The sequence below is a fragment of the Mus musculus genome, chromosome 13 (genome assembly GCF_000001635.26).
Source record: "Mus musculus strain C57BL/6J chromosome 13, GRCm38.p6 C57BL/6J".
Classification (NCBI taxonomy): Eukaryota; Metazoa; Chordata; class Mammalia; order Rodentia; family Muridae; genus Mus; species Mus musculus.
Genome location: NC_000079.6, coordinates 66,358,300 through 66,372,214, shown reverse-complemented (window position 1 = coordinate 66,372,214; position 13,915 = coordinate 66,358,300). Strand labels below are relative to the sequence as shown.

Below are 13,915 nucleotides of genomic sequence, written 5' to 3'. Positions count from 1 at the left end.
TGACATTAAGGATGACATCATACCTTCATGAAGTTCTCCAGGATGGCATCCTATATGTAGAAATCATTTTCTAAAAACATAATGGCCACCAGATGAATGAAAAAATGAGACATTAATGTTTATGTCTAAATTATCAATGATTAAACAGACTTACTTTCATGTATGATTTACAAGAACCTCTTTTGTGATTATAAACTTGCATTCACGATTGAACTACCAATAGCACCTTTGAAAAGAAAAATAATTGTCACAGAGAACGTGGCCATGCTTAATCGAGCAAGGAAAACACACGTGTGAGGTTTTCTTCCTAACAGATTCCTGAAGTTTCCTGCTAAGTAGCTAGAAATCAGTCTGACATTAAAATAGCAGTGAATAAGGACATTAAAAGCTTGTGAAATGTCATCTTCTGCTTTCTTTACATATGCATCGTATTTGGTCTTATTAAACATTTTATTTGGAATAACAATACACCATTGTTGCATTTTCCACAATTGCCTTGCTTTTGCCTTTTTTTTTTTTTTTTTTGCTATTTTCTCTAAATTACCATTATCTGACCTTCCTGTTCTGTTGTAGTCATCAAAAATATATTAATTTGATATTATGGAGACATTTTTCCTCTTTTTATTAATGATTTTATTTGTTTACAATTCAAATGATAACCCCCTTCTCTCTTCCCCCTCCACACACTCACCATCCCATCCCCCTCTCCTCTTTGCCTCCACCCACTCCAGATTCACACTGCTCTAGCATCGCCCTATACTGGGGCATCAAGCCTCCACAGGACCAAGGGCCTCCTCTCCCACTGATGCCAGATGAAGCCATCCTCTGCTACATATAGAGCTGAAGCCATGCATCTCTCCATGCATACTCTTTGGTACGTGGTTTAGTCCCTGGATGCTCTTTGTGGTCCAGTGGGTTGATTTGTTCTTCCTATGGGGTTGCAATCCCCTTCAGTTCTGAGTCCTTCCCTAACTCTTCTGACGGGGTCTTGTCTGTCTTTAGACAGAAATGATTCTGGGTTAAAAGTTTTGATATGGATGGGTGGCCCAATCCCTCAACTGGTGCCCATGCCTATCTACTGGAAGTGGTCTCTACAGGTTCTATCTCCCCTTTGTTGGATATTTTGGCTAATGTCATTCCCCTTGGGTCCTGGGAACCTCTCACTTCCCTGGTATCTGGGACTTTCTAGAGGCTACTCCCAGTTCCCCATCCTCTAGTGCTACGTATTTATATTTCCTGATCCTCTGTACTTCTCTCTTGTCTCTTCCCATACCTGATCCTACCCACCCTTTTATTATGTCCCCTTCCTCACTCCCTTTTAGGTACCTACAAAGCAACTTCATTGGAAACTTTTGCCCCAAGGAATGGCTAATAGCTTTCCATTATGTAAAAAATTTTGTTGCTGCTTGGAAACAAGAAGTTAGGACATTGAATCTTTCAGTGTCTATTGTTCCTTATATGGATATTTTATCAGCTGATCCCTCAGAAGGAGTTTTTACTACAAGCGTTGGCTCTGATACAAGGAGCTTTAAAATTTTGGAGTGGTTGTTGTTCAAAGGCAGTATCTTCTGGCCTCCTCCAAGGGGCTGGCTTCAAGTCTCCAGCTCTGCCCTCTGCAGCACTCTAGGCTCAGGTGTATCCACTTCACTGATGCTGCTATTCTTGGAGATCATACCATGGTACTGGCATCTCTCACAAGTGGGGTCTTCTGCTGAAAATAGGCCCCACCAATAGCCTCTCATAGGCTCGCTTCATGACGCCAACCCTCAACTCTTTTGCATGACCTCTCCATTACTGAGCTGTCTATTAAAACTGAGGCTGAACCTTCACCAATAGCCCCCGATGCCTGATCCTGTCACCCATAACTGCCATTGTGACACAGTTACACCCCACCGTGTGACTCCTGACCCAAAGACACCCCAACCCTGCCCAAGCTCTGCTCCTCGGCGCCCCATTCAGCTCACAACCTGAGCGAGGCCTTTTGATGATGATGGGACACAGAGTGGTGAGTGACCCCCACCCCCCAACTCCTGGGAAGTCTGGGCCAAGGCATGTGACATTGGGCTGGGGGAGGGGGGCGGATCCTGATGTCACCATGAATCACTGGTGCATATGGTAGGGGGCTAGGGGTCAGAACCTGGAGTGCCTAGTGGGCAGGACTGAGGCTGGGTTGGAGTGAGGTGGACAGTGTCGAGGTCATGTCAGGGTTACAGGACAGTGTCATCCAGGGCACAGGGCAATATAGAGGTCATGATGGGATCAAAGGTTGGGGTTTACATATGATATCCAGGTTAGGTGTAAAGTCGGTGTCCAAGTCATAGGTCAGGGATCACATAGGTGGTTGTTGGTCACTGCCATCAGGGACTGGGATCACCAAGCCATCCAGGAGACCCGGGGTGAACTCTGGCCACCCTCCAGCCTCGCCCTCTTGCCCAGCCCGCATGACAGCTGCCTGACCCAAGCCTGAGGGGGAAGAGAGAGGAGGGAGGGGGTTAAGGGGAGGGCCTGAGCATTGGCTGGATGGACCAGAAGGAGGACAGAGCAGGGTGTGACAACGCGTGACCCCTAAGCTCTCCAACATGGCCATGCCTGCTGCTGGGATCCTGCTGAGAGCTCGGGGTCATTGCCCTAGCCTTCAGGCCCTGCCTCCCAGCCTGTCCCATGGACCCCGCCCGGCCACACACAGATGAACGTGCAGGAGCTCTCTGTCCTTGAGCCCGGACCCCCATGACCCTAAGTTGCTGCAGGCACTGGAGGAACTGGGGTGGGGCTGCTACTTCCAGTTCCCATCCCGGGAAGGTTGCCCACTAGTGATGAGCTCGTCTCATTACAGCTCCTGACCTCACTTCATCTCTGTCTCCCTCTGAGCGGCCCTGAGAGCAGACCCTCAGCTCTTAAAGACGCCTGGAAGGAGAAATGGAAGCAGGATCGCTCATCCAGTCAAAATTCCCAAATCTATAAGAAACTTCCATAAGGAATTTTCTTCCTTCTTTCTTTCTTTCTTTCTTTCTTTCTTTCTTTCTTTCTTTCTTTCTTTCTTTCTTTCTTTCTTTCTTTCTTTCTTTCTTTCCTTCCTTCCTTCCTTCCTTCCTTCCTTCCTTCCTTCCTTCCTTCCGTCCGTCCTTCCTTCCTTCCTTCCTTCCTTCCTTCCTTCTTTCTTTCTTTCTTTCTTTCTTTCTTTCTTTCTTTCTTTCTTTCTTTCTTTCTTTCTTTCTTTCTTTTCCCTAAGATTTATTTTTTTATTATGTTTAGAATTCTGCCTGCTTTTAAACCCGGGGGCCACAAGAGTGAGCCAGAATTCGTGGTCATCTATTCAGCCACCAAAAGAAGGTACAAAATATCACAGCACCTGCTGTAATTCAAACTCATGACCTTTGGGAGAACAGTTTGTGCCCTTAACCACTAAGGTACCTGTTCTCAGTTTTTACATTTGAATTTTTGCCGACGTGGTCCCCTGAGGCGACAAGAACAGGATTGGGAATCTGCACATGCTCACTCGCCGGAGGCGGGTTTAAAGTCTTGTCTCAAGTATTTTTCTTTTTGGAAGAAATGAAGATTTTACTTAAACTTTAGAAGAGATGAAAAATAAAACTCATGTTTTCCTGGGGAGCTGCGAGCGAGTGCCGCAACCCCAACGAACTCCTACCCATTCACCATGCCAAACTGTGGTGGTAGGCTGGAAGCAAAAACCGCATCACAGCTTTTATTTTAATCATTATTATTGATAATTAATAAAGTTCAACCTCTGTCTCGATGAAACCTGGAAATAAAGTTTCTTCCTCGGTTTATAAATGACTTCCGGTGGCCACAGGAAGAAAACAAAGACCAAGGACCTTTCAGAGGCCATGAAATGAATTTCTAACGTGGAGCCAGACTCGTGATCCTGAACAACGGAGGAGTCTAGCCTCGGCTCGGGATCGGAGTTCTCACCTGGAAGTGGGGCTATCTGGGAGGCACATAATAAACAGACACAGACTGCTTATTTGGGTGCAAGCCGACAGGCAGTTTTTCAAGGCTTAGAGTTTCTCTCTCACTCTCTGCACTCCTCCCTTGCTTGCTCACAGCTCAAGGCTGGGCCCTCTGCTTTCTTCTGTGTGCTTTACACACAGGTGCCTCACAACACCACACACATGCCTCACACATGCTTCACACATGTTTCACATGCCTCACAATAGCCCTACACATACACAGCTCACATGCCTCACACATGCCTCACAAATGCCTCACACACACCCTTCACACATGCCTCACACAGGCCTCACACATGCCTCACACACATGCCTCATTCATGCCATACACACACATACTCCACATGCATTCTCCTTTCACTCACTCACTCTCCACCTCCTCTTCTAAGCCTCTCTGGCCTTCCTCCTGTCCCAGTCTTTTATTGACACTCCAAAAGCAGGTAGAAAATAAGACACTGTATATTCCTTGGCAAATCAAATTCAAATGAATAACGGAATCCCATAAGAATCAACAAATAAAATTGTTCCTCAAAGTTTCCACCTTTCCCTATTCCCAGGCTTCTGGGCAAAGTAATAATAATTGCATACTTATCATTGTTGAAACTTTAACTTATTATACTTAAGAGCTCAAAGCTCTGAGGTTAGCTTGCATTTTGCTGTTAAGCTCTTATGATAAAAAGGTAGGCAAATCTGCCAGGCATCAGCCAGAAAAAATCAAGTCAACCCTTAACTCAGTGGTTCCACTGGCTTTCCACCTCAGCACACTGCACACAGTGACTCTCCCGAGAGTCCCCGTGCTCTGACTTACTTTTACAAGTATAAGATTTTAAATATTCTATACTAGTTCATCCAGGAACTACTCTCAAATGCTGTGCAAAACTCATTTCATAAGTTATTTCCTTTCCCGGAGTCCCGATGTTGGCTCTAGTTCATTTTCTAATCATGCCTCTCAAACGTTCTCTGCAAGTCAAGCATGAATCCGGAATTGCCATTGTGCAGTTATTGCATTGTTTCCAAAATGAGAGCACAAGCATGCACCCAGGCCTCACTTTTTAATCTTTTAAGAATTGTGACATCAGGGAACATCTCGTTTCACAGAACTCACTAGTAGATGGAGAAAAAGAAAGAAAGTCGGGTATAAAAGAATTATTATCCACATCAGGGGCAACTGAAAAGCAGTCACACAAGAATGTGTGAATGAAATCTGGTCTAAGGGAACAACGGATTTTTACATGGAGCTGCCACAGGCTCCTGAGATGTTTCCATCCTGGCCTGTTACAGGCAGTCTCTGTCATGGCATGCTGTCCACAGCAGGTCATTTTCTGGGGAGCCATTCCTCCCAACTGTGCCCCCCCTCAAGCCCCTGTGCCCATAGCATCCTGTAGGTGACTTCTCTTCTCCTTGTCTCAGACTTCTCAGCTCTCTCTGTCTGAGTCACGTCCTCATCTCTGTCTCTCCCCAGTGAAAATGCATCTCTGCTCAGGCAGGCTCTGGCTATTTTACACAGACTGTGAGACGTCCTGAGCCGAGTAGAGGACAGAGGTCCCCACGAGTCATCTTCATCTTCTGAGTCATTGTTCACACTCACAGGGACACAGCCTGACAATTCACCCCATGGCTGAGCTTGGGGGACACCAGCAACCGAGCAAGCAGGCCTCTGTGCTGTCTTTTCACGTTTTTCAGGGGGTCCTGTGGACTGGTTTTTGTTTAAATGCCCACAGTAGGCCCTTTATGTACACAATGTTTTGTGAATTTATTTTCTGAGTCAGATTCCTCCTCTGAGGCTGGTTTCTCCTCTTGAATCGCCAGGGTCCTGTCCTGAGCCACTTTTCAGGCTTTTCTGTGGAAGAATAAACATGTTTCTCAACCCTGAGAGAGGTCCTTGCAGCACATGGGAGTCCCCTCAATCCTGGGCACCTGTGGCTTTTCTGTCCCCTGCCTGTGCCTTCCTCAGCAGGTTCCCCACAGCAGACACTGTGAAGGGGAGGTCTGGGCCTCCATTCATTGTGAACTGGATTTTAATAGCTCAACCTGCTCTCTCTCACAAGTCCACATCTAACATTCTGACAGAAGACAGTTAGGTGCCAGTGCCCACCTCAGTGCCTGTCTCTTTAAGAGTCTGCTCCATAATGTTTGTGAGGAACTCTGTCTGCAGACTCACTGTGTGCCATCCTGAGAGAGGCCAACTAAGTGCACACAACCCAGAGCTGATGGCTCCTGACCTAAGACGGATGCCAATGGTGGGTTCCAACAGAACAGTTAGGACCTGAAGCCACTTACCGTGCCCCTCTGCTGATGGAAGCTGGCCATAAAAACTAGAACTGACAGATCCTGGCCTCACCTGGGCACTGATATGGCACCCAATATCCACTGTGCTGATGATGGTAGTGAAAGACAGCCATTTCAGGGGAGACCCTCGCTCAAGACCCAGGATGAGCCGACTCTCCAATACCTCAAGAAAAACAGTTCTTGATGCAATATTGCATGACGTTTATTCAAATACTATCAGCATGCTGAGACTGAGCTCGTAGCCCACAAGGGGCAGAGGAGATAGACCTCCAGCAGTTGCAGTGGAGGTTTTTAAAGAATGAACCATAAAGTGAGGGAAGGATAGGATAAGCATCATAAATATGGGGATGGTGAATTACAGCTCATCTCTCCCCGAAAGTGAGGGGAAGGATAGATCACAAAGACTGGGGGAGTTGTGTAAATGTTCTTGGTCCCTTACACAATGGGTCAGATGCCTAGGTGGGTCACCCATCTCACCTTTCTTTAGGGCTGATGGCAAAAGAACAAAGAACTCCATCCTGGGCTTTGTTTCTAGGGGCCTAAGAAACACATTGCATTGGGGTCTTACAGCAGCAGGCAACATCGACTGTTTTTCACCCACCAAGGGTCTGAGAAGCACAGTCCACCACAGCTGTATGTGTGAATGACAGGGCATTTCAGTGGAACAGGAGGAACTGAGAGTCAGACTCCATTTTTTAAAAGGCTTTTTAAATCTAAGCCAGGCTATTGTCTGATTTCAAGCCCTGGGTGTTCTAAACTCATGAGAGAAACACAGCATCCCATCTGTGAAAGTTCTCCCAGGTCAGGGCTAGGCATAAATCACAGTGAGCATGAAGCCTGCCCATGGGAATCAAGGCTGACATTCCAAAAGAGAGGACACCAGGAGTGGTATTTGTGTGTTTAAATCTGACAAAGGCTCCTCAGGGGTTGATTTCCAGGCTGATCTGAGGGCAGGTAGGCAGGCAAGGCTTTGTCATGTAAATCGTTGCTAGGTTACCTGTGTAGAAAGAGGAAGGAGCTTTTGTTAGGGAATTAAACAAATCCTTATCTCTACTTCTAGGTGAAAGAAAATTAATATTCAAGATCCATGACTCAAGCAGCTTGCTAGTTAGGAAGGCTTTTTGGGCCTAGAGCAAAGAACAAAGGCTGTAAAGTCATCCTAGGAACTGGCTAGCCATAAAGATAGAGAAGATATACAAGAATGTGGGGATTGGCCAGGCGCCTCCCTATCTCCCACCCTGTCTACCTTGGTTAAAAGTTAACCAGATGTTCTGCTGACTTAGATAAGCACCTGGCCCTCAGAATTCCTGACTCACCGACCTGCACGTAATCTTTTTCTGGTGTGTAATCATTCTGCTGGTGTTTAAATGAACCAATCGTGTGAAACGGTGCCAATTCCTCCCCCAGCGCCAGACCCTTTTCTATAAAACCCCTTAGCTTTCGAGCCTCGTGGTCAACAACCTCCATCTCGTGTATGAGATACAGGTTGGCTCAGAGCTCAGTCATTAAACTACTTTGTGTGTTTGCATCAAGACGGTCTCTCGTGTTCCTTGGGTGCACTCTGATTCGGGAATTGAGTGGGGGGTTTCCCCACTAGGTTCTTTCAATCTGACAAGAAAAAACTAAAGAAAAATTCTAAACAAATGCTTCTAATACTAGTAAGTAGTACATACATAAGCCTGAAATTTCATTAAAAAAAAAAGACTGCCCAGATGATTCAACTCAATGATACAAAATTATCACAACCCAAAAGTTACTATGTTTACCTACATGAAGGGAGGAGAGTTACTTGAACAGAAGAACAAAGTCTGAAGACACAGGATACCAGAAATTTCCCCTTAACAAACAACAAAAAGATATGGAAAATATTCAGAATCCCTCATCTATATGAGATAACAGATTACTCAATTTAAGATACTCTTCCCGATATATTGCAACTTACACCAAATAGCAAGTTTCTAATTTCCCAACACCTGTGATAATGGACTCCAGGCAATTTGAACAAAGGGATAGATTTGACCGAGAAATATCAAAATATTTTCTAAAGAATACATTGTTATCAATTCAGATACACACACACACACATTTATATGTGTGTCAATTTTCTTAAACAAGAATACAGACCTTTGAGATCTGCCAGTTCTTATACCTCCTGAGACAAAGAAGCAATCAATATCAACATGCCTTACAGAGCTATGATGTCTGGATTCACTCAATACTGACATATTGCCTAAAAGGAAAAAAAAAGAATATTCAAACCCAGATAAATTTTTCTCATTAAAAACAGATTTAGTTAACTTTAGAAATCACATTTAAGGAGAATGGTATCTTAGCATACTATAGAATATTTTATGGACTGTATGCTACCTTAATAGATGAATTTCAGTTTCTTTAGTTATCCGATAGAATTTTAAATCACTTGAACAATACCATGGAATTATTTCCTATTCTAATTTCTAGCTGCATTCTTTTAAAACTATAATTTTATAAGATAAATCTGATTTTAACAATTTCAAGATGTATACTTTCACATACTTAGGTTTGATAAACTCCATTCTGCACAACTCTACAAACTTTATAAATGAAATAATTACAATAGCTACTACTACCCAATGTTCCTGATAAATAATAAAACACAAACGGTTTACAAAGGGTTAGATTAATTCTCACAGTACTGTGGGGAAAAATTACTATCAGCCCCACCTTTTACAGATTAGTAATTTAAGTCCCACAGCTGGTGAATGCCCAAATTGGAATTTAACTCAGGTCAGTTTGATTTCCAAGCTCTTTTTGTTTTTTGTTTTTGTTTTGTTTTGTTTTTGTTTTTGTTTTTTGAGACAGGGTTTCTCTGTATAGCCCTGGCTGTCTGGGAACTCACTTTGTAGACCAGGCTGGCCTCGAACTCTGAAATCCATCTGACTCTGCATCCTGAGTACTGGGATTAAAGGTGTGCAACACCACGCCCAGCTGATTTCCAAGCTCTTAAACTGTCATACTACTGTAATAATTAGACATATTTCAAAAAGTAGTCCACAAAAAAACCAAAAATCTATATACAAAGGGAATTTTTCTTTCACATTTAGCTGTTACTAACAAGTTCTGCAGCATGTTTATTACATTTATGGAGATGAAAATAAATATTATTTCATAAGGATAATTAATGACTTAGAATAACCAGAGAGTGTTTATAAGGATTATTAGGCTAATATTATTTTATGATAATATTATTACTAACACTCCTCCTGATGTTCCAAAATATAAAAATACGGATCCTAAATCTAAGAATCTAAAATATAAGGACGTTTTAAGCTTGTAAAAAGTTCTGATTTCAGAGAATATTCTTGGGTGTAACAAAACAAAAACAAAAACCTTACTCAGGAACAATTGAGCCACTTCATGAATTAACTGTGAGACAATTGTCTAGTCTCACTAGGTGCAAGGCTCTGAACCTTTTTCCGTGTTGTCCTTAAGTAGACATAAGCTGAAAGTCACTGATTCTTGCCATTCCTCTTGCAGAAAGGAAAGAGGTAAGAACGGCGATGCCCATGCATGTTCCTGTTGCAGAAAGTGGCAGAGCAAGGATTTAGATTGAGGCTGCATGATCTAGATCAAACCCTTGCCATTTTCTCTGACAATTTCAATAATCACAATCTCTCTTTCTTTTGCTGTGCAAGGTATCAAACTCAGGGCATTGGACATGTAAGGCAAACAACAATCACAATTCTACTGTTCAGAGTTCTATGAAACAGAAGGTAAACAACTTAAAATAGTATTATATATTTAAGGGGTACTGACTGTCTAAGTAAAATACCTACCAAATGCTTTCTTACAACATAAAAATTTATGAATTTATTCCCATTCATGAACCTAATTCATAATAGTATTTTTCTTTCTTAAATTTATTTTTATTCTTTTCATACATGGTTACTTAGTGTAAACAGCCCTGGCTGTCTTGAAGACACTTTGTAGGCCTCAATCCTGTAAGAGCCTGCCTCTGCTTTTCAAACGCTGGCATGAACTTTGTACACCATTATGACTGAAATAAAGAAATGAATTAATGACTTTTTAGAGTTTAATGAAAATGGGTACACCCAAATTTATGGGACACAATAAACGCAGTCCTAAAAGGAAAACTCATAGCTCTGAGTGCCTCCAAAAAGAAAGGGGAGAGAGCATACACTAGCAGCCTTGACAGCACACCTGAAAGCTCTAGAACAAAAGGAAGCAAATTCACTCAAAAAGAGTAGACAGCAGGAAATAATCAAACTCAGGGCTGAAATCAATCAAGTAGAAACTAAAAGTACTGAACAAAGAATCAATCAAACCAAGAGCTGGTTCTTTGATCTTCTTTACTTGTCTTATTTTTCTGGCTAGAATTTTAAGTGATATTTTCAAAAGATAGCTAGGGATAGAGTGGGAAGGTTAGTCTTGTTCCTTATACCTAAATGGAGAGGAAATGTTTGAAATTCTCCATTTAGTTTGATTTTTATCTATTGGCTTACTGTATGTTACTGTGATTATGTTTATGTATGTACCCTGTATCCATGAATTCTCTAGTACCTTTAAAATGAAGAGGCGATGGATTTAATCCCAGGCCTTTTCAGCAACTAATGAGAAAAATCATGTGAGTTTTTTCTTTAAGTTTGTTTATATGGTAGATTACATTGGTGGATTTCAATATATTAAATTTCTAAGCATCTCTTTGATGAAGCCGAATTGATCTTGAGCGATGACATCTTTGATGTGTTCCTGGATTCGGTTTGCAGGTGTTTTATTGAGTATTTTGAATCAATGTTAATAAGGGAAATCAATCTAAAGTTTTCTTTCTGTTGAGTCTTTCTGTGGTTTAGGTATCAGAGTGGCTGTGGCCTCATAGCTTGAGTTTGGCAGTGCTCCTTTTGTTTCTATTTTATGGAATAGTTTGAAGAGTATTGGCTTTAGCTCTTCTTTGAAAGTCTGGTAGAATTCTCCATTAAAACAATCTCTCTATTGGGATTTATTGGTTAGGAGACATTCAATACATGCTTCTATTTCTTTAGGGGCTATAGAGATGTTTAAATAGTTTACCTGTCCCTGATTTAACTTTCCAATTGGTATTTGGATAGAAAATCACCCATTTCATTAGGATTTTACAATTTTGTGGAGTATAGGCTTTTGGAGTAAGACCTAATGATTCTTTGAACTTCCTCAATGTGACTTGTTTTGTCTTTCTCATCATTACTGACTTTGTTTATTTAGATTCTGTTTCTCTGTCCTTTGCTTATTTTGGCTATGGTTTGTCTATCTTGTTGGTTTTCTCAAAGAATCAGCTCTTAGCTTTCTTGATTTGTTATATTGTTTTCTTTGTTATGAGCTGATTTATTTCAGCCTTGATTTTCATTATTTTCTTCCTCCTACTCCTTGTTGATATTCTTGCACCTTTTTTTTCTAGAGATTTCAGGTGTACTTTTCAATTGCTGGTTTCAGCATTTAAAATTTCTTTATGGGGGCATTTAGTGCTATGAACATTCCTCTTTGCACTGTTTTCATTGTGTCTCATAAAACTGGATATATTGTACCTTCATTTTCATTGGATTCCATAAAGTGTTTTTCCTTCCTTCCTTCCTTCCTTCCTTCCTTCCTTCCTTCCTTCCTTCCTTCCTTCCTTCCTTCATCCCTCCCTCCCTCCCTCCTTCCCTCCCTCCCTCCCTTTCTCCCTCTCTCTCTCTCTCTCTCTCTCTCTCTCTCTCTCTCTCTCTCTCTCTCTCTCTCTCTCTCTGCCCCCCTTCCATGCCCCAGAGATCACTGAATGGAGACTTGTTCAATTTCCATGAGTGTGTAGGCTTTACAGTGTTCCTGTTGTTGACGTCCAACTTAAATCCATGGTGGTCTGATTAGATACAAGGCATTATTTCAATTTTCTTGTACCTTCAAGATTTGCTTTGTGACTGATTATATGATCAGTTTGGAGAAGGATCCCTCAGGTGCTGAAAAGAAAGTATATCCTCTTGGGTTTTGGTGAATTTTCTGTACATGTCTATTAGGTATTTTTGATTCACAGAGCCTTTTAGTTTCATTATTTCTGTGATTATGGTTTTGTCTGGATGTGCTGTCTTTTGATGCTAGTCAGGTCTTGAAATACCCTACAATTAATGTGTGGGATTTGATGTGCTATTTACATTCTAGCAGTCTTTCTTTTATAGTTGTTGAGTGCCCTTGTCTTCGGGGTACAGATGTTCATAATTCAGATATCATCTTGGTAGATTTTTCCTTTGATGAGTATGAAGTGTCCTTCCCTGTCTCTTTTGATTAATTTTGCTTGAAAGTGTTTATTTTTGTTTTTTGTTTGTTTGGTATAAGAATGACTACCCCCACCTTTCTTATTGCATTCATTTGCTCAGATAACTTTTTTTCTAGCACTTTACTCTGAGGAAATGTCTATTGTCTTCCCGAGGAATGTTTCTTGTATACAAAAGGATAATGCATCCTCTTTTTCCATCCATTCTCTTAGCCTATGTCTTTTTAATTGAGAATTGAGTCCACTGTTGTTGAGAGATATTAATGACCAGTGATTGTAATTTTCCATTATTTTGTCATTGGTGGTTTAGTGTGTGTGTGTGTGTTTATGTATTTGTCAGTGCTTTCTTTGCTTTTGCTGGTATGGGATTGCTTATTTCCTGTGTTTTCTTGGATGTAGTTATGTTTCTTTGTTTGGAGCTTTCCTTCTCCTATTTTCTGTAGAGTAGAATTTATGAACAGATATTGTTTGATTTTGGATTTTTATTGAAATGTCTTCTTTCTGCCATGTAAGTTGATTGTGAGTTTTTCTGGGCATAGTAGTGTATGTAGGCACCTATGTTTTTTTAGATGTTGCAGGCTATCTGCTCAGGCCCTTCTAACTTTGACCGTCTATGTTGACAAGTCAGATGTAATTCTGATATATCTGTCTATGTATGTTACTTGGCATTTTACCCATGCTACTTTTAATATTCTTTTTTTGATTTTTAGGTTTTGTATTTTGATAATTATGTATTAGGATGGGTTTCTTTTCTGTTCCAGTCTAATTGGTATTCTAGAGGCTTCTCACACATTTCTAGGAATCACTTTTCTTCTATGATTATTTTGGGAATATGTTCTGGTCCTTGGAGCTTGGAGTCTTGTCTTAGTTAGGGTTCAATTGCTGTGATCAAACACCATGACCAAGGCAATTCTTAGTTTCAGAGGTTCAGTTCAGTATTTTCAAGGCAGGAACATGACAGCATCCAGGCAGGCATGGTGCAGAAGGAGCTGAGAGATTTACATCTTCCTCTGAAGGCTGCTAGCAGAATACTGGCTTCTAGACAGTCAGAATAAGGGTCATAAAGCCCACACCCACAGGGACACACCTACTCCAACTGGGAGACACCTTCTAATACTGCCACACCCTGGGCCCAGCCTATACAAACTATCACAGAATCTTAACATTCTTTTATTTCTGTTGCTCTTTGATGGCCTTTGGTGGAATCCCAGATTTCCTGGATGTTTTATGCTAGGAGTTTTTTATATTTAACATTTTTGACTGATGTATTAATTACTTGTATTGTATATTTATGCCTGACTGTCTCTCTTCCATCTCCATTATTCTGTACATGCTTGTTGCATCTGTTGATCTTGTTGTCTTCCCTTAGTTTTCTGCCTCC

At 41.5% G+C, this 13,915-nt stretch overlaps 2 long non-coding RNA genes across 4 annotated transcripts in view; one reads left to right on the top strand and one right to left on the bottom strand.

The window, feature by feature from the left end:
* Gm26715 overlaps window positions 1-13,915 on the bottom strand; it is a 62,654-nt gene that overhangs the window by 39,845 nt on the left and 8,894 nt on the right. The window contains exons 2-4 of one of the 2 annotated variants that reach the window (XR_382586.2): window positions 8,382-8,487; window positions 8,028-8,094; window positions 6,994-7,254 (exon numbers count right to left, since the gene is read on the bottom strand). This is a non-coding gene — a long non-coding RNA (predicted gene, 26715). Of the gene's footprint in view, window positions 1-6,993; window positions 7,255-8,027; window positions 8,095-8,381; window positions 8,488-13,915 lie in introns of those variants that run through there. The other variant, XR_873609.1, reaches the window with a different exon arrangement.
* Window positions 1,519-3,451, top strand: Gm33043. 2 transcript variants are annotated; one of them, XR_382585.2, is made up of 2 exons: window positions 1,519-2,005; window positions 3,253-3,451. It is a non-coding gene; the product is annotated as a predicted gene, 33043 (long non-coding RNA). The 2 variants fall into 2 exon arrangements; XR_382584.2 differs by lacking the exon at window positions 3,253-3,451 and adding an exon at window positions 2,834-3,006.